General features: G+C 38.8%; 1 protein-coding gene across 6 annotated transcripts in view; it reads left to right on the top strand.

Moving 5' to 3' along the window:
• Ncoa1 (nuclear receptor coactivator 1) overlaps window positions 1–12,027 on the top strand; it is a 216,795-nt gene that overhangs the window by 55,305 nt on the left and 149,463 nt on the right. For all 6 annotated transcript variants that reach the window (XM_070025127.1, XM_070025132.1, XM_070025126.1 and 3 more), the window contains one exon: window positions 5,758–5,888. The gene's annotated coding sequence lies outside the window, so the exon portion shown is untranslated. The remainder of the gene's footprint in view (window positions 1–5,757; window positions 5,889–12,027) is intronic.

A 12,027-nucleotide genomic window follows, 5' to 3' on the forward strand; every position in this document is an offset into this window, starting at 1 on the left:
AGTGACACTTCTGGTTTTCTGGTGATTAATTGGAGATAAGAGTCTCATGGACTTTCCTGCCTGGGCTGGCTTTGAACTGTGATCCTCACATCTCAGCCTCCTGAGTAGAGGATTACAGGTGTGAGCCACTGGTGCCTGTCTAAGACTTTATTTCAAAAGCAAGCCAGGAGTGGTGATGGGTACTTGTGATTCTAAGTAGCTATAGGAGGAGGAAGCAGGGCGGGGGTTGCGGGGGGTGGTGTATTGGTTTGTAGCCAACCTCAAAGAAAAGTTAGTGCAAGGCCCTATCTGGAAATAAAGTAAATAAAACCAAAGGACTGGGAATGTGGCTCAAGTGAAGAGCTTGCCTAGCAAACCTGAAACTCTTTGAGTTCAATCCCTAGTATCAGAAAAACAAACAATTCTAAAACTAATGTATATTTTAATATATATGTCTAGAATTCCCAAGAATACACAATAAACAAGAGAAAAGTACTAGATTATTGAGGGAAATTTCATGCATCATAACTCTTACGTAGTTTGCTTTTTGTGTCAGGTATATATCACCCTCTTTAAAAATTAACTTGAAGGTAACTCAGTGGTAGAGTGCTTGCCTTGCATGCACGAGGCCCTGGGTTCAATTCCTCAGCACCACATAAGCAGAAAAAGCCAGAAGTGGTGCTGTGGCTCATGTGGTAGAGCGCTAGCTAGCCTTGAGCTGAAGAGCTGAGGGACAGCGCCCAAGCCCAGAGTTCAGGCCCCACGACTGACCAAATATAAAAAAATAAAAAAATAAATTAAATTTAGAAAGTGACCTGATAAGTTTGTAGTAGTCTTTTTGTTTTGTTTTGTTTTGTTTTTGTTGATCATGTGGCTAAATGAATGTTTCTCAGAAGATATACAAAAGACAAAGTACAGGGCTGGGAAGGTAGCTCAGCGGTAGAGTGCATGCCTTGCAAGAATGAGGCCCTGGGTTTGATTCCTCAGCACCACATAAACAGAAAAATCCGGAAGTGGCGCTGTGGCTCCAGTAGTAGAGCACTAGCCTTGAGCTGAAGAGCTGAGGGACAACGCCCAGACCCAGAGTTCAGGCCCCAAGACCAGCAAAAAAAAAAAAAAAAAAAAGGCAAAGTACATGAAAAAATGTTCATCATTCCTAATAATAATCAGGGAGATGCAAATCACAATGAGATATCCCCCCACTTCCCTCCCTGCTTGCCTCCCTGCTTGTCTCCCTGCCTCCCTGCCTCCCTGCCTCCCTGCCTACTTGCCTGCCTCCCTCCCTCCCTCCCTCCCTTTCTTTTCTCTTTCTCTCTCTCTCTTTGTCCATCTTGGGGCTTGAACTCAGGTCCTGGGTGCTCTCCCTGAGCTCTTTTGATCAAGGCTACTACTCTGCCGCTTTGAACCACAACACCACTTCCGCTTTTTCAGAGGTTAATTGGAGATAAGAGTCTCAAGGGGACTTTTTGCCCGGGCTGGCTTTGAACCGTGCTCTCAGATCTCAGCCTCCTGATTAGCTAGGATTACAGGCATGAGCCACTGGCACCCAGCTGTCACCTCACGTTATTAAGAGTGGCTGTTATCAAAAACTTAAATAGTAAGTGCCGATTAGGATATAGTTGTATACTGTTGTATACTGTTGTTAGGAATGTAAATTAGTGTATCCATAATGAAAAACATAGAGATTCCTAAAAAAAAATCTAAAAATAAAATTGCCATATGATCCAGCAATCCCACTCCCCAGTATATTAAAGGAATGAAGTCAATGTATCAGAGACATCTGTTCTCCCATGCTCATTGCAGCGCTATTCACAATAGCCAAGAAATAAAAAACAACTGAATTCCCAATCAGCTGATGAATAGATAAAGAAAACGTAGTATATATACTTTGGAATATATACAGCTACAAACCAGAATAAAACCTTGTCATTTGCAACAATATGGATGAAACTGCAGATCCTTATGTTAACTGAAATAAGCCAGACACAGAAAGGTCAATATTCAGGACACACTGAGAGAGAAAGGTACAGAACTGAACATTTATATAAAAGGCAGAAAGATTCTAAGACTGTATTTGTACTCCAGGGTATTTTCATGAAAATTGCTGGAAGGGATATACAAGAACCCAATAAAAGTGAGCATGGGAAAAGTGGTCTACATATAAATGTAGATGCTGGAATGAGACCACAAATACATTTTTCTTTTTACATCGTTTTGAGTTTTGAAACAGCATTGTTGTAGTCTCAATGAGAAAGTAAACATTAAGCATGAAAAACTGCAAAGAACAATTTTTGTGAGTATTTCTTCTAGATAAATATATATATATATAGATATAGATATATAAAGGATAGCTTTCTATCATAACTAGAAAGGTTTTAGTTCAGTAATATAATGACTTAAAGCAGAAACCATCACTGCATGTGGGCAACAAATACATTGTACTCATAGTAGGCTGAGTATTCACTCAGTGGGATTACTTCACTCATGAAGTTACCAGAATTAGTATTAGAAACTGATAAAATAAATTAACTGTTTTAAGAAAAATGAGATGAAAATGCTAAAGAATACTGTTACCACAAGTTGAAATATCTAAAGTAGCTATAATTAAATATAGTTCAGAGACTGACCTTGTTTTAGGCAAGCAAATAAAATGAACAAGAAGGAATTTTGCAAACCAACGGCAAATCAAAATTACTTACTGTTTGCTAGGAACACTGGTTGATAATTTGCAATGTAGTTCATTTGAGAGTCAAATATCATTTAATATATCAGATATAATGACATCTCAAAAAATCAGATAAATCAGGTGCAGGAGGTTCACACTTTTAATCTTAGTCACTCAGGAAGTTGAGACCTGGAGGATCGATTCCAAGCCAGTACAGGCAGGAAAAGTCCATTAGACTCCATCTCAACCAGCAAAAAATCAAGCTGGGGGTATGGCTCAAGTGATGGAGCACTAGCCATGAGTAAGCAAGTTGGTGCAAGTATGAGGCTCCAAAGTCTTGAGTTCAAGCCTCAGTCCTGGGGCAAGGGTCAGGGGAGAAAGCCCAAGTATTTTATCTGCTGTTCTTGAGAGAGGAAAATTTCAAAGTGCTAAAATAATAAATGAATGGACAAATCTTCCTATTTAAAAATAAAGACTTCTGTATTGAAGAACAACTGACAAAATGTTTAAAGTAAGTAAAATGAGGGCTGGGAAGGTGGCTCAGTGGTAGAGTGCTTGCCTTGCATGCATGAGGCCCTGGGTTCGATTCCTCAGCACCACATAAACAGGAAAAAAAAAGCCGGAAGTGGTGCTATGGCTCAAGTGGTAGTGTGCTAGCCTTGAGCTGAAGAGCTGAGGGACAGTGCCCAGGCCCAGAGTTCAGGCCCCACAACTGGACCCCCCCCCCAAAAAAAAATAAAGTAAGTGAAATGAATAGTAATTTTGCAATATAAGCAACTTATATAAGTGGCTAAGGAAAGCAAAAGAAATTTATTCTACTGCTCCAACAAGTCTGGAAAGGTTTGGAAAGAAAGGGAATGAGAGTCATAGGAGAAAGTTGTGACTAATAAATAAACAGGTTGCTGCACAACATTTAATATCTTACAAAATTTGAAGATGGTTGCAAGGTAATTTTTTTTTTGGGTCCGGTTGTGGTGCCTGAACTCTGGGCCTGGGCGCTGTCCCTCAGCTCTTCAGCGCAAGGCTAGCGTTCTACCACTTGAGCCACAGCGCCACTTCTGGCTTTTTTCTTTTTGCTTATGTGGTGCTGAGGAATTGAACCTAGGGCCTCAGGCATGCAAGGCAAGCACTCTACCACTGAGCCACCTTCCCAGCCCCTGCAAGGTGATTTTTGAAGATCAGTATTATTACAGTACAACTTTTCTCTAGTAGGTTTTCTCTAGTAGGATTAACATAAGGCTAGGAGTTTGAAGGGGGTAAAGTGGAAGGAAGAAAATAAGATCCTAGCTGTATTGATAATTTGGGAGATAACCAAGGCCGTGTTTTGTTTTTGTTTTTGTTTTGCTGGTCCTGGGGCCAGAAATCTGCACTTGATGCTGTCTCTGAGCTTCTTTGTGCTCAAGGCTAGTGTTACCCCACTTGAGCCACAGTATCACTTCCATCACTTCACTTTTTCTGAATAGTTTATTGGAGATAAATACTTTCCTTCCTGGGCTTCAAACTGTGATCCTCAGATCTCAGCCTCTTGAGTAGCTAGGGTTACAGGCATGGGCCATTAGAACCTAGCTACAACCAAGATTTGACAACTCAGCAACTGGAGTGGTAGAAGAGCAAGTAGAGTCCGTCTGAGGATTCAGTCGAGCAGGTTGATATTAAAAGACAGAAGAGGGTAGGACAGTACTTAGGAAAACTGAGGGAAGGAAAGGATTGTTTGTTGGAGCAAGGATTTGAAAGTATCACTTTGGAGAGTGTTACCTATTGCCTTAATCTCGTTCTAGAATACTTTCCTCTTTCTACTCCCTCTGCCCCTCCTCCTCACCTCAGGGCCCTGCACTTGCTAGGCAGCTGCCTAATGTAACACTTGAGTCACTCCCAGAGTCCTCTAGAGGGACTTTAGAGGTTAGTCAGTCCAGTGTTTGAAAGACTGGTTGGTGATGAGAGATTGAAGATACCGAAGTTTTACAAAATACAAGGGATTTCCAGATGTTATGTGGGAAAGATTGGGTGAAGGACAGTAGCGGTGTATAAGAAAGCAAAGAGCATTGTTGGAATGAAAATAGGAGGGAGGGTAGTTGTACAGAACTGTTAGCATTTTTTTTTTTTTGTCCAAGAGCAGACTCTAACATGGTATCTGATGCTGGACTCTACCACCTGAGCCATGCCACCAACCCCTGGTTGGCATTTTAAATAAAGCCCCAAAATATCAAGTATACGATAGAATAGCATGAATGGAATAGCATACTGAGTTATTTATATTTAATGATGGTCTGTCTTGTAATTTAAGGAAATGTTAGTAAAACGTTTAACCCCGAGTAGTAAAGACATTAGGACTCTTTTGGGGGAGGGGGTGGGATAGGAGAGGTAGTACTTAACTAAACTCAAGGCCTTGCATATCCTTGATTTTCTTATTCAGCTAGCACACTACCACTTGAGCCAAACTTCCTGCTCTGCTTTTTGATAGTTTTTGGAGATGAAGCCTAGTGAACTTTCCTGCCTGAGCTGGCCTCAAATTGCCACCCTCTGGAGCTCAGTCTTCTGAGAAGCTAGGATTACAGGCATGAGTCACCCATACCTCATTAGGGTTCAGATTTCTTCAGAAGACCTTGTTTTGTAAAATTGTTTGGTGGTAGTTTTGAGGCAGAGTAGGAACATAAAGCATTATCATGAATTTAGTTTGTAATAGCCATGATAGTAGTTCAGATATGAACACTAGCTGTGACATTGGGTGTTCTTTTATTTCAGAGTTATTTGTTGTTAGGAATCCTGTTTTCTCTTGCTGCATTTTACCGTTTAACTGGGTACTGCTGTAGGGGTGAGTTCAGCTACTCTGATTAATGAGTTGATAGTTATGGGCCCCATGCTTCTGGAATATGAATGTAAATCCCAGTTTGCTTTGTACTTCTTTTGGAGATCTGAACTTCTCATTCTTTCTCTCTCTCTCTTAAAGTTAATATCCCTTCAGATCTATATATTTATTATAACTTTAATTCAGTCATAAGACTAGGAATTGGTATTGCTTAAGCAGTTAAAACAATTTTATATGCTTACAGAGAAACTGAAATCATAGCATTTAAAATAATTTCAATGGTCTAATTGTCTTCCTTCTACTTTAGATCTGCCTATACTAATGGAAATGTAACTGGAACTGACAGATGATAAAGTCAACTACCATCAGACAAGATCACGCAGTAGGAAATTTTGCTTCCAAATGAAGGCACCAACATTTAGAATTTCTACTTTTAAGGTATTTGAGGAACAATTTTACTCTGATTTGATGCATGTGTAGTGATTTTATAATGTTGGTCTCTCTATGTAAGTTTTATATGCTTAAAAGTTTTTATATCTTAGAGTGGTTAGCTTTTAGAGAAGAGTTCATAAGAACTCCTTACCCTCTCAGAAAAATTATAAGGTAATAAATTATCATGCAGAGGTTTCATTCTGATAGCAAAACAAAAACAAAAACAAAAAAATAGGTCCATTGACACTACTACTGAGAAGCTTGTAAAACTAGTTTTAAAGTTAATGACAAATATTATTCTTGGAGAGAAAGTGAAATGAGCTTTTGGCAAAAAAAGTCTCTTATCAAAGGCATACCATCTGGAAAAGCAATACTGTCACGCATATGCTAGTGGATACTTTGTTTTTCAGTAAGAGGAAAGCGCTGATGTACAGAGAACAGACCAGCTCTTCACATAGGTGTGTTACTGCTTATCACCCAAAAATCACTACAGCAGAAGAGTCTTTTAGCTTTTATTTTCTTCTGTTGTTGTGTCATGGTGGTTACTTGTTTGTTTTTTTTTTGAGAAAAATTGCATGAGGATATCATTTCATATCCTGCTTCATTTCAGGGAAAAGCGTAGGCACTCAATCATGTGATTTATGATTATGACTTAAAATAGTAAAAAGCAACTTTTTGCTCAGTGAAAGTAACTTTTGGCCACTAAATTAACATCTTTTCAGAGTTTTGAGAGGAAATGGTCAGCACTGTAGCATTCAACTTTTTTTTTTTTTACAGAATATGCTGCCTTTATAGGTGGAAAGTGCTTATGTGTTTGTTAACTAGTTTCTGATTGATTGTGTTTGTAAGATGAGATAAGCATTACCTTACTACTAATAAAGCCTTTTCTAGTATTCTAAGAGATATAACTTGGTACTTTAATTATTAATTAATTAATTTAGTTGGTCATGGGGCCTGAACTCTGGACCTGGGCACGTCCCTCAGCTTTTCAGCTCAAGGCTAGCGCTTTACTATTTGAGCCACAGTGTCACTTTGGCTTTTTCTGCTTATGTGGTGCTGAGGAATCAAACTCAGGGCCTTATACATGTGAGGCAAGCACTCTACCACTGAGCTACCTTCCCAGCCCCATAACTTGGTATTTTAAATAGTTTGAACTTATTATTTCAGTTCACTATTTTATGAGTTTTTTCTTTCTTTTTTATTGATTGTGGGGCTTGAACTCACGGCCTGGGAGCTGTCCCTGAGCTCTTTTGCTCAAGGCTAATGCTCAACCGCTTTGAGCCACAGCTCCACCTCTGGTTTTTGAGTAGTTAATTAGAGATAAAAAATCTCATGGAGACTTTTCTGCCCAGGCTGGTTTTGAACCACAATCTTCATATCTTAGCTTCCTGAGTAGCTAGGATTGGAGGTATGAGCCATCAGGGCCTGGCTATCTCATGAGTTTTAATGTTAAGGATAAGATATGAAGGTTTTGTATTGTCTGATTATATAAATTATGTATATAATATATTATAATATAATATATTTTGTATAAGTTTCTTAAGAGTTTGATCATTTCCCCATACTTTGGAATTTTATTAATTTATCAAAGGAAAAACAGTGACTAGTTTTTAATCATAAATGTTTAGAATTATATCCAAATTTTGTAATATAACATGAAGAAATGCCTTCCAGAACCAAAAGCAAACAGAGTAGATTAAGAATAAGAATCTTTTCTGTTCTAACCTCTCAAAATGAAGCATTTAACTTTCAGCTTTAAATATAGTATGGTGTGTGTGTGTGTGTGTGTGTGTGTGTGTGTGTGTGTGTGTGTGTGTGTGTGTGTGTGTGTGTGTGTGTGTGTGTGTCCATCTGTGAACGTGCACACACACATGTCTACACACCTGTCTTGGAGCTTGAATTTGGAGCCTGAGTGCTGTCCCTGAGTTTTTAGCTTAAGAGTAGCACTCTACCACTTGAGCCACAGCTCCATTTCTGGTGTTTTGGTGGTTAATTGGATGTAAGAGTCTCACGGACTTTACTGCCCTGACTAGGATGGAACATTGATCCTCAGATCTCAGCCTCCTGAGTAGCATAAGCCACTTACACCTGGCAGAATGGTGTGTGTGTGTGTGTGTGTGTGTGTGTGTGTGTGTGTGTGTGTGTGTGTGTGTGTGTGTGTGTGTGTGTGTGTGTGTGTGTGTGTGTGTGTGTGTGTGTGTGTGTGTGTGTGTGTGTGTGTGTGTGTGTGTGTGTGTAGCATAAGCCACTTACACCTGGCAGAATGGTGTGTGTGTGTGTGTGCGCGCGCGCGCGCGCTCTTGAGCCATAGCTCCACTTCTGGTTTTCTGGTGGCTAAAAAGGTATAAGGTTCTCACAGACTTTCCTGCCTAGGCTGGCTTTGAACTGTGATCCTCAGATCTGAGCTTCCTGAGTAGCTAAGATTAGCAACCAGTGTTTAGTAAATATACTTTTTAAAAAAGTGTTCAATGAAATGGGGAAGTAGAGTTCAGTGAAAAAGTCTTACTGTAAAATGTAAGTTTCATATCTACTGTAATATCCAAACTGTAGACTGCAGCTGATTTGTAACATAATTCATAACATTTTAAAACCATGAATAAGAAAGAAATAGCTAAACAGTTAATAACTCAACCTGATTCCAAATCTGTGGACTTAAAATACCTTTCAGTGAAATTGTTAAACACTACAGCGTTTTAGCAGAATAACTCAGATGCATAAGTGAATAGTTTCTGCAGATCAAAGATGAGACAGTGTGAGCCTCAGCAGCCATAACTGCAATATAATGAATCACATCAAATATCTTTAAATATGATCTAATCATGATACTCTAAATACCTTACTTGTTTTCTTCGGCTTATTCTTAGGAATCAGCTATACTTCACAGTAGCCAAATGGCAATTGAGATGAAATTTCTTTTCTCAGAAACATTCTAGTTAATAAATGGACAGAGAGTGATAGAGCAGAACATCTTTACTTTATAATGAATGCCTGAGCCTAAGCAAAGATCATCAAGTGACTGCTAGCTTTACAGAAGGCAAACAATCAGATATTAGAGTTCTGTTAATAAAAGTTTCCAACATTACCTTGAAATAGTCTTGCCAGAAAATTAAATCTGAATCTGAATGTGATGAAGCCTCTACCTTTAACTACCAGTTGGAATAAAATATAGAAGACGAGGTAGCATGAATATCAGAGGATATTATCAGCAAAATGCTATTGGGACATATGGCTTGTTTTTTTTTTCAACAAATAAATTATAGAGAGGGAAAAAGCATAACAACTAGAAGATACTAGGCTAATAGTAGTATTTGGACTTCATTTGGTCCAGAATTTAGTAAATAAGACATCAGGGAAATTTGAACTCTGGATATTTGTACTGATCAGCTGTTATTAATTTTAGGTATGATAATAATACTTAGTTATATTTTCAAAAATATGTATTTCAAACATATATTTCAACATCTGTTGATGAATACAAGGATATGTTTCAGATCTGTTTTTTTATTATCCAGAGAACAGAAGAATCTGTGGGTGGGAATTAAGCAAGATTGGTCAGGAGTTAGTTGATCATTGTTTAAGCTAGAAGCTTATAGTTTGGGGCAGTGGGTAGGAGAAGAAAAAAGGATGTTTTTCATAATTTTCTCTAAGCTATCCTTAAAAATTCCATATGAAGAAAATCCAAAAATTTACATTTTCTCTGAATTATATAGATTTAGCATTCTATTGAATTCTTGCTTATATTTCTTGAGTCTATTGGATCATTTATGTAGAAAATGATGTTTCCTACAAAGGACATATTTACTGTACAGTGCACATTATTTACCAGGCTCTATTTTAAGCACTTTATACATAATAGCTCACCAGAGCTTCACAAGAGATTTCCAATAAAGTATATGTTAGCATGCCAAAAGTTAATTAACTGGTATGTGCTAGAGCTGGGATTTGCTTCTAGGCATTCTAGTCCTAGATTCTTTGTGTTTTCCTTTCTGTAGCTCTATAATTCTTTTGTTTTTTGTTTGTTTGTTTTTGTTTTACTTTTAATCCCTCTATTGTTTGTTACAGTATTTTTGTCTGTTGTGGGGCCTGAACTCTGGGCCTGGGCACTGTCCCTCAGCTCTTCAGCTCAAGGCTAGCACCCTACCACTTGATCCACAGCGCCACTTCTAGCTTTTTTCTGCTTATATGATGTTGAGGAATTGAACACAGGGTCTCATGCGAGGCAAGCACTCTACCTCTGAGCCAACTTCCTAGCCCAAGAGTTCACTTTTTTTTTTCTTTTTGGTTGGTCATGGGTCTTGAACTCTGGGCCTGGGCACTGTCCCTCAGCTCTTCAGCTCAAGAATAGCTCTGTACCACTTAAGCCACAGTGCTACTTCAGGTTTTCTGGTGGTTTATTGGAGATAAGTCTCACAGACTTTTCTGCCCCAGCTGGCTTTGAAATGTAATCCTCAGATCTCAGCCTCCTGAGTAGCTAGGATTACAGGTGTGAGCCACCAGTGCCCAGCTCAGGAGTTCACTTTTTAAAGACCAGGTTTCATTTGTAATTAATTTGTCTTAATACTTATGGAATCCATAATCCATTTGAGTTTATTCATTTACATATACCAGGTATCTACAGAAGCCTAAAAATTAGTTTAGTGTATAGTAGGAAACCAAAGAATTGAAGCAGCATCTTGTTTTTTAAAAAATATATTTCTCTACTGATCTGTAAGTAGTCTTTTCATGGCTCATTTTACTTTCAATTACTTGTTGTTGATTGTAATGGTCCTACTTGGTGAATTTCTTTGTGATAGATAAACATTACACTCCCTTCTTCTTAACTCTTAATCTGGCATATAATTGCTTCCTACTTGACTTTATGTAGGCTACTTGAGGTAAAGTTAATGCTTTTTTTTTTTTTTTGGGTCCGGTTGTGGGGCCTGAACTCTGGGCCTGGGTGCTGTCCCTCAGCTCTTCAGCTCAAGGCTAGCGCTCTACCACTTGAGCCCCAGTGCCACTTCCAGCTTTTTTCTTTTTGCTTATGTGGTGCTGAGGAATCGAACCCAGGGCCTCAGGCATGCAAGGCAAGTGCTCTACCACTGAGCCACCTTCCCAGCCCAGTTAATGCTTTTAATATACTGTTTAGCATGGAATATTTAGTAAGTATATTTTTGGCTTACGAAGCAGTTTGTTAAACTTTCTAATCCTTAATAAACTTCAAAAAAACAATAAAATTGTTCATTCTTTAATTGATTTTTTTTTAAATTGCCGAGGTTCTGAGTGCTCTATATAGTTTTTTTTTGTCGGTCGTGGGGCTTGAGCTCTGGGCCTGGGTGTTGTACCTCAGCTCTTCAACTCAAGGCGAGCCCTCTACCACTTAAGCTACAGCGCCACTTCCTAATTGATTTTTTTTTTAAATGAAGGGAGAATATGGCTTAATTACTTTTAGGAGTTCTAGATATGGGATAAGTAGAAAAAATATTGGTAATGTATTATGGTGGTTTAATGAGTAATCTCAATGTTCTCTGTAAGGGACTTTAAAAAATAATAATCTATGGGGCTGGGAAGGTGGCTCAGTGATAGAGTGCTTGCCTTGCATGCATGAGGCCCTGGGTTCGATTCCTCAGCACCACATAAGCAGAAAAAGCCGGAAGTGACGCTGTGGCTCAAGTGGTAGAGCGCTTGCCTTGAGCTGAAGAACTGAGGGACAGAGCCCAGGCTCAAAGTTCAAGCCCCATGACTGACCAAAAAAAAAAAAAAAAGTCTGAGTTTAAGGAAGATCGTTGACAGCATTAATTGTCAAAAGAATACTTGTCTGTTAGGGGCTGAGGATGTGACTCAAGTGGTGTAGTTGCTGCCTAGTAAGCTTGAAGCTCTGAGTTCACACATAGTATCAAAGTACTACCCTACCATGAGGAGAGAGAGAGAGAGAGAGAGAGAGAGAGAGAGAGAGAGAGAGAGAGAGAGAGAGAGAGAACTATTGCTAGAGATGAAGACCACTTGCCTCACCTGGCAGAAGCACTCAGTTCCAGTTCTAGCACTTTAGAAACAAAAGAAATATTTTCTTATTAGTAGGTGGATGGGAACACTTTAGGGAAAAATATGACTCCATAGATTTTGTGGCTTTAATTTAGCCAACTGCAAAAGGTGATATAAAGTATTGGTG

The sequence above is a fragment of the Dipodomys merriami genome, unplaced genomic scaffold, assembly GCF_024711535.1.
Source record: "Dipodomys merriami isolate MVZ:Mamm:240054 unplaced genomic scaffold, mDipMer1.0.p SCAF_17, whole genome shotgun sequence".
Taxonomy (NCBI): Eukaryota; Metazoa; Chordata; class Mammalia; order Rodentia; family Heteromyidae; genus Dipodomys; species Dipodomys merriami.